This window comes from Ambystoma mexicanum, chromosome 1p, assembly GCF_040938575.1.
Source record: "Ambystoma mexicanum isolate Mex_15411 chromosome 1p, UKY_AmexF1_1, whole genome shotgun sequence".
Taxonomy (NCBI): Eukaryota; Metazoa; Chordata; class Amphibia; order Caudata; family Ambystomatidae; genus Ambystoma; species Ambystoma mexicanum.
In genome coordinates, this window is record NC_090921.1 from 1,097,816,354 (window position 1) to 1,097,825,359 (window position 9,006).

Below are 9,006 nucleotides of genomic sequence, written 5' to 3' on the forward strand. Positions count from 1 at the left end.
AAGATGTGGTGAGAAGGGCCTATATTGGTGCAGCAGTCTTGACATGTTTTCTTATTGTGGCATGGCCTTTTTACTGGAAAGTCAGCAGGAGTATGTTCTTACATGGGGATACTGGCATATACTGGCAGAGCCAGCATGGGCATGTTTTTTATAGTATCATTACTGGCATTATGAGCAAAGCAGACATGAGTATGTGATATGGGAATGCTCGCATAAATTGGTGCAGCCAGCATGGAAATGTATGTGAACAGTCAGTGTGAAATTTCAAATATATATATATCTATATATATGAACCGTGTACTGTTGTACACTTAGGATTGCACCCCCCCCCCCCCCCCCCCCCGAGCAGCGGAACGAGGCGAAATGCCTCGATCTGCAAATAACAGTCTTCCACGATCATAGATTTCCTCAGCAAATTAATTTATTTAAGTATAATGTGGACAGGTAAAAACACATAACGACGCGTTTCGCTGTAAACAAACCGCTTGATCACATATTTATATATATATTGTGAAAGGTCATCATCAAAATGCATTGGAAAATGCTCCTGTGCAATGTACGAGACGTGTATCTATTGCATTTGTTCATCTGTTACCCAACAAGAGCAATTGCAAAAAAATAATTCAGGGGGAGAAACCCACCCAGGTCTTAGTTGGCTCAGGCTCCCTCCATACACTCAGTCGCTGCCGCATATATTTGGGGAAAACATTTACGCCGCTCCAATTAAAAATTCACCAGCCGTCACTGCTAAGAGTGTATTGATGGATGAATATGGATGGGTGAATTACTGAATAAGCATTTTAGTATGGATACACTAGTCTGAGGAGGAGCCCATTATTGATAAAGTGACCATGGGTGCATGAGTCTGAGGGCAGCAGTGTGAAGTCCACATCCATGCCGTGTCACCTGCCGCCCAGAGGTTTGAGCATGCATGGCACATCATGCAAGGTTATGAGACTTATGGCATATTCAGTAACTTACTGAAAGCTTGTGTGAAGGTCTTTCAGCAGCAATCTGCTGTCCCTGTCCGCCATGTTTGAAATTATTATCGTACCAGGGATTTGCCTGACGCTTTCATGACAGCATCGGGCATCCCCTAATTGGATAAACACTCCACTCAAAAGAGTACCTCCTGGTCCTCCTCCATCTCATACCGAAAAAAGATACACATGGATACTGCAGGGTTGCTGGATTGGGCAATTAGCCACGTATTTAGGCTCTCATCTGCTTCTTTTGGTTTTATGTTGTGCTCCTTTTCACATTAGAGAATATATTTCTGATTACCCTTGCCCGGGAGCTGGCTAGCGGGTAAAGGCATGCAGTGTGGGTGTGAGGCCGAGGAGGTTAAGTGAAAGGAATTGGAACAGGCAGGCTCCCCGTTACACTGAGCTGGCCGCCATGCATCAAAGCTTTAAGGGGAGACTCGAGCTGGTTTAGGGGTGCCTCGCTGCATGGGATCAGTAATCCGTTGCCTTAGCACAGAGCCAGTTGCGCAAGCGTGGGGAAGCCTCTCATCCGGGGGGTGGGGGGGTGTAGGCATTCAGAGTGTAAGGGGATGTAAGAATAAATCATATGCATCTCCTCTGCTTCGCACTTTCCACCTCTCCCCCTTCCATGCACTTTTCCCCTCCCCCTCTCCTCTGCACTTGCGCGTTCTCAATGTCACTGGGCCTGGTAAGATCGCTGTTTTGTTCTCCCCTATTCCCCTCCCTTGCCTTGTCGCGCTCTGAAATACTTGTGTACGAGCGCGATAGAAATAAAATATCAATCAAAATTAAAAAAAAGATGAAATGTGCTCTTTTTGGTCAATTGCGAATAGGTGGGGTAGACACGTCTAGCCTTAGATGCTTCCCTCCAGAAACCAGTGTGCATGCGCAGAGTGCTCAAAGTGTTCCCCAGCGGATGGATTGCCTCATTTGGTCCTGTTTTTTTTTTTTTTGCTTTGCATTCTAGAACTTGTAGTTCTTTATTTATAATTGCTCCAGGATGCAAATATCACGGCAGCAGTAGAAGAGCTACCCACGCCGGATGTGGGGCGCCAGGAGAGTTCTGCCAGGCCATGCCTTTGTTATTTCATTTTAAAGTGAACAACCTGCACATTTACTTTGGTTTCAGAAAAAAGGCTTTAGTCCTCCACGCTTCATGCATCGAATGTCATGCTTAATTGTATGCAGGTGTACTCTTTGTGTCCTGTCCAGGGGGAACATGTTACATTTTTAACATTGATAGAGATTGGTCGACATGCTGTTGAGGTAGATATGGCCTGCTTTGTGGGTCCACTTGGGCTCTAAGTGGTTTACATTTCTGGCAAGCCTGTGCTATGTAGTTAAGGAGGCAATGAGGCAATGAAGCAATGAGGTAGAACACCGTTCATTTGAAGATCTGTGTTAAATTTGTTCCCAATGAATGTACATGCCTAATCTCCTGTGCCCACCCTTCTCCTAGCTGCCCCTGCAGTTCGCGTTTCCCCCTGCCCTCTTCCCAAACTGTATGCTGCCCACCTAAAGATTTGGGCACAATGGGGGAGTTGAGCACAACCACACATGCTCTGCTTACTGCAGCTCACTGGTTGCTATGCAACCAAATTCCGGCCCTGACCTGGCCCCGCATGTGTTAGAATAACTGCAGCCAGGTGGCCAGTTCCATGGTCCCTGAATCCGGCTACCCAGAAAGGTAAGAAAACTGATCACCACATGGAAGGCTTCTTTTTTTTTAAAGAAATGTTGGCATGCTTGTGAGCATGTTTTGAATTTTATGCAATGTGTGAGTGTGAGTTTTACTTTGACAATGCTGCCATATTGGCAAAATAATATGCTCCTGGGTACAGTTGGGAACCTGGCAACTATTGGATTTTTTCTATGTGTTACCGTACTGAACCGACTGTTCATTTTATTCCTTATTATCCCACTTTTCTCAAAAATGATGCTGTATAATGGGCCGTTTTAACTCATTAATTGAAAATAAATCTTGGAGTTGTCACCACACATAGTCCTCCTATATTACTTAACTCTCCCTCACTACGCGTGGCTGTCGCGCTAATACACGGAAAATATGAATGCGCCGCTACTAAACATTTTCATCCATCACCACTGATCTTGAATCATTTCGAATCCGGGTGCCCCCTCTGCAGACTTGGGCTGGCACATAGGGCAAAAAGGCAATGCCCGAAGGACTGGTCCAACATTCTATTTTGGGCCAGTTTTTTGGGTGAAAGCGGGCCTGTGTCTTTTGCCAAAATCGGCTAGTTTTGGTTACTGCACTCGTTTTCCAAAATGCTACTAGCCACTATTTGCATTACATTGTACCAAAAACCCGCCCTTGAGCAGTACTCAAACCGTCTTCAAGAAAAATAGTTAATTCCAATTTGTTATCGAGGGCCACTTTTTCATTGGTGCCCGGGGCAAATGTATGTCCCAGTCTGACCCTACCCAGGGGACCTCCTCCACTGAATCAAAGAGGAAGTAGTCCCAGGGAACCACTGTCCACTGGGACCTCATCCACTGAATCAAAGAGGAAGTAGTCCCAGGGGAAGGAAGACCTCCTCCAGTGTATCAAAGAGGAAGTAGTCCCAGGGGACCTCCTCCACTGAATCAAAGAGGAAGGAAGACCTCCTCCAGTGTATCAAAGAGGAAGTGGTCCCAGGGGACCTCCTCCATTGTATCAAAGAGGAAGTAGTTCCAGGGGACCTCCTCCACTGTATCAAAGAGGAAGTAGTCCCAGGGGACCGCCTCCACTGTATCAAAGAGGAAGTAGTCCCAGGGGACCTCTCCCAGGGAACCTCAGCCACTGTATGCTCTGTTTGCTGCAGGTGCTCAGGCAGCAGTTTCGAAAAGTTTGCCACCTTCAACCAAGTTTTTTGTTGTTGTTGCAGTAAATGCATTTTAAGCATTGATACTGTCGCAGTCTTTTTGTGGTACATCGGTCACACTTGGTTTTGCAAAGGTAACAGTGGTGTCAAAATATGCTGTCCCTTGCAGGCTTCCGTAAACACATTCTCTGTTTCGCGCAATGATGTTTCCCTGCTGCAGCGCAGCACAATTATTATAAAGTGCTGCTAAACAGCCAGATAGCACAACATACCCCTTCTACAATTGTTCCCAATTGATGGCCAGACAACAGAGGAATGATTTGTGCAAGTTCTACTTTGGAGGATTTATGTAACATCTGAAACGTGGTTGTTCCTGTTATCGGTGTGCTGTGTGTTTATTTTCAAATGTAACAGCAACACTCCATCTGCCTCGAGGTTTTAGTTGCTGTCTTGTCCTTTTTCGTACAGAGAATATTTTGAGTTCTAAGATAAAGTCAAGGGAACAGTGCTAGACTCGAATTAATTATGAATATTAGGGCGTTCTTAAATCCATCATGATTGTTGTCAGTTGTCCACATTGGGCAATGCAGCGATGCCCCGCCATGTCCCATTATAGGTGCCCTGGTCCATCGGAGGCCATTAGGAAGCGTGCCTTAGAGCCCCAGCAAGTTTAACAGAATGCACGCTGCGGCTTTGAATAAGATGCTCTCACGGCGTCACGTGATGACGTGCAGAGAGGGGACTCATGGCGGGAAGCGTGTCAATAGCTGGCAGAAGCGACGAATCAGCATGGGAAGTGCAGTTGGATAGCCTGTTGAGGCAAATAAAAGGTACATTTAAAAAATAAAAATGTGTGTGAGAGAAACATGTGCGTGTCTTCGTGCATGCATACTGATTGGAATATGCTGGTGTCAGATAGGGGAATGGGCCCCAGGTCCGGCACGAGGCATGGCCAGTCTTTGCCTCTTCCCCGGGACCCGTTATCATGGGGGCGCCGCAGCCACCAGCGGCCTGCCTCCCATATATCAAGTCATATTGTTTGCAGGTGGTCTGTGCTGCTTCCATGTACAAGGCTCCCTTGCCTCTTTGTCCTCATGAGGCAAAGCGTCACCCCCAGGCAAAGCTCTGGAGACACATCACCTCTCCTATTGGCCGGTCAGAGATTGCAGGTCCCATCAATACTGCTCATCACTTTTTAGTTTAGACTATTAGGTGGCGCTTAAGTGCCACATATAAGGGGAACCTAATGCCTTGCCGTAGGAGGGAGATGACAGGTGAGAAGGGACTCATGGGTGTTGGGTATTTGCCCACCCAATGACTGCCCATGGTCATACTCTACCACAGTAGTATAGGCTAAGCCTCGGGCTTTAGCACCACACTGGACTCTTTAGTCATGGGCCTTGGTAAGTGACACCTGTCACCCGACATAGGCCGTACTCAGCCCTCTATCCACTGCTTATAATGGAGACTACACCATGCTGCTGTTACGGCACCGGCATTGGGACACTGCGGTCCCAGTAACCATGTTTTGATAACTGGCCAGTGGGGAGACATTACAGAATACACCCTGGAGCCATTTGATTTTAGGGTAAGTGATCTTTCACCCATCACCGCAGCATTTTCTTTATTATAGCGGCTTGACCTATATTATTACAGTCTCAATCCAATCTGAAGGTGTTTCACAATAGGGTTCTAGTGCCTTGTTACCGATGCAGATTTCCTTAAATAGAAACGGTAATGAATATGATGAGGCAGGCCCCAAATTGATGACTCAAGCATCAAAGAAGCATGTCTTTTTGTCTTTAAGAGCACTACATAAGAAACATTGTTTTGGTCAACACATTGCACATTGAAACACTTATTTTATATTTTATATTACCAGTTACATGTTGGGAACTTCCTATTCCTTAATGGCGACAAAACCAACATTAGGAGCTTGTCCATACCACCAATCATTGCAGGTACTTCTAGACTTTCTGGTCAATCTGTATTGATTACAGTGGACTCCTATGTTTTTTTGCTTTTGGCTAATCCGTACCGTTTATGGTTTGTTCACAGTATTCTACATCTGAATGAATTTGGAATTACCACATTGTTCATGAGTTAGAACAGAAGAAGTCAGAAGATGATTTTCCTCAAAGATCAGTAACCAGCAGGATATGGTCTTTGCAAATTCGGAAGACAATATACAGAATGTAATCATTTCCCTGATGAATGTCAGAAATGAAAATGTGATGACAGAAACATGCTGGAATGAATAGAGATACATGTGAACATAGAACAAGTATGAATTAGTTACAATAAAACGGTACTGAAAGAGTTTTTGTTCATTTTACACATGAATTATGCATTAGGATACATTCATTCTTTTGTGTTTATGTATGTTTGGCCTTGGAAATAAGAACCTTTTTGTGATGTCTCTATGATTGTTTTTGAGTAATATTGATGTAGTACATATAAATGTTGGACTACATTGGACCACTGGCTACAGAACAGATGTAGATTTTTTTGAATCATTTAAATGGAATAAAATATTTTTCGATAAACTTCCCTTTGAGGTTCTTTCAGATTTCCAAATTATGTAGTTTAGCAATGAAATCTCAGAACCGGCTTGGATTTTATTTTGACAGCCAACATAACCATTATCTCCAGCTTCCAAAATAAAAGCATTGCTAGATATAAACAGTCGGGAAAATTCTGCAAAAACAGCAGTTAACTTCAGTTAGCAAAACCCAATGCCCATGTATATTTTTGCAATATCTTACACAGTCAGAGATAATTTTCAAACCAAAGTTTGAAAGAACTATTGCATACAATATTTCTACCAATTACATCTGAGAAGAGATGCGTTCAATGGGTTCAGACTGGTCTGAAATCCTGGTTTCTCCACTTAACCAATGTGTGCGCTCGTAAGCAAATTCTTTTATCTCACCATGCAGTATGTGACGAAGTTAGAAGCCTCTACATGGTATTCAGCTCACAGTGTCTGTTACGTCAACAAAAGCCTCTCTCCTGATATTGCCACATAGGTCAATATTAACAGTCACAATTCATATAATTAATTAATCTTGTATAACGTACTTAATACCGGAGACAAGTCTCTAAGTGCAGGAACGGGATTTAAACTTGTGTTGCTCTGTGTTGTGTTGCTTCCAAAACAAATGCATTGCCCCTGAGCTATCCTCCCAGCTCAACCTCACAGTTTGTTTATCTCCTGCCTTGGTCATGGCAACGTGTTTTAATGTAACCCCCAGGGCACCTTTCCATATTTAAGACTCATTCTATGATATTTTCTGTAATATCGCTGATGTTACTATTTATGTAGATAAGTGAAGCCCACACATTGTTTGATTTACATGGCCCCTCAAAGCCTAGGGCCAGCCCATACGGGGTCGTTTTGGGGAAAACGAGTGTGACATCGGGTAAAAGTAGGGGCGATGGAGCAGTTTTAGAGTAGTGACTGTCACATAGGGAAGTATTGGTGCAGTAAAGGTAACATGAGCGCAACTGATGCAGAGAGTGTGTAATTGAGCAGAAATTGTGTAGAGGGACATGGGACAATACAGCAGGAGGGAGAGTGACATGGGACAGAATGTGATCAGTAAACATGGCATGGGGCAACACTGGGGCAATTAAAGCAAGATGTGGCAGAGCTGGGGCAATGGCATAGGGTTGATAGCGCAAAAGGGGACGGTACTGGGGCAGTCAGTGGCATGGGGCAGTCAGTGGCAGTGAAAGTGACATGGGCAAAACTGGAGCAATGTGGCATTGAGAGAGAAGTAGGGTGACGAGAGTGACCTGGGGCAGAACTGGTGCCACAAGAGCAAAACTGGAACAAAACAAGGGGGAGACTGACAAAGCAGAAAACCAGGGGACAAGAGGATCTGGCATCTGAAGTATTCAAATGTTTTATGTGTTCTCATACAGGATTTCTTGCAAATCGTGGGGGTTTATTATCTCATTTAACCTAAGAAATTAGCTACCAACACAATTGGGGTGTCTGGACTCGCTATTGGCCCTCGTTCAGCCCAAATCAGCAGCATTTAGACCCCACCACTTGGAAAATTCGGCGGCCGCGAGCTGTTTACCTGGTTGGAAGAACAGGAACCGGCTCCAGTCGTCTGCTGTCAGTGAAAGATGGCGGAGGCATCCCGTTATATATCTCCTGCTCTGGTCACGCCACGTGACATTGATGACCACCTGCCAGCATTGTTGATCACATCCACTATTTCCCAGCTGACACAATTCACTCCATTACGTATTTCTTGGCCTTGTACTAGTAACGCACCACAAAGCACCCTTCCATGAAACTACGACGCACTCTCTTAAGTGTTGTTATTTTGTAAAATCTGAAAATATTTCGTAAGCAGAAGCGTCGAATACGCGCGAATAACAGCCAAAAGAGCAACAGCATCATCTCTGGCCTTATCGGATACAATCTTTGTGTCACGTGCGACTTTAAATGTCGGACTATTTACATCCTCTGTTTGCAGTCGGTGCGCGGCTGCAATTCGCAACATCCCAAGGTTCAGGGGCTGTGAGAGCCGCAATAGAAAACAATAGCAATGGGGACAGGGCCTGGCATTGTTCAGAGGACACGGTGTCGCTACGGGACTAGCGGCAAAAGGTCACATTTTAGAAGCTGGCTGTCTTTCCAGTAATGAGGTTGTGCTGTGTGAGCAGAGCTTTGTAACTTTAGTGTGCCTGCGTTGGTAGCCCCAGCAGAGACTGCAAGGGGTGACGGGGAATGGCGTCCTTCTTCAACAGCGGAAGCAGGTAGAATGTGCGGTGGTGCCATCCTCAGTTTACATTTTTTCAAACACCCCCATTCCTTGTTTTCAACGTTCATTTTAAACACCCCCTCATTCTCGAAATCAAGGAGCCTGCAAACATTTACAACGCCCTGATGCTTGAAAGCTTCTTACCTCTGCAAGACAGCCAGACATCTCTGTGTATTGCCCTACTTGTCTTCTCATCATAGACTTATTTTACACAAGCTGACAAGCACCTTCTGAATACAATGTGCAAGTGTGCATGCATTACACTCTTTCTGGTTTATGTGGCGCAGCCATTTACTGTGGAGGATAGGCAGAATGAGGGGCTTTGGAGAGCTCATGGCCCCTTCCCAGTCAGCTGGGACCTGTCAGGGGAAAGGGGTCATTAGCACGGGGCCAATTCACACGTGTCTGCCCAACAGA

General features: G+C 45.1%; 1 protein-coding gene across 1 annotated transcript in view; it reads right to left on the reverse strand.

The window, feature by feature from the left end:
- The window catches only part of LOC138569204 (butyrophilin subfamily 1 member A1-like), a 259,914-nt gene extending 251,990 nt beyond the window's left edge, over nt 1-7,924 (reverse strand). Inside the window, exon 1 of the mRNA XM_069647015.1 lies at nt 7,897-7,924. The gene's annotated coding sequence lies outside the window, so the exon portion shown is untranslated. The remainder of the gene's footprint in view (nt 1-7,896) is intronic.
- Nucleotides 7,925-9,006: the final 1,082 nt, after the last annotated feature.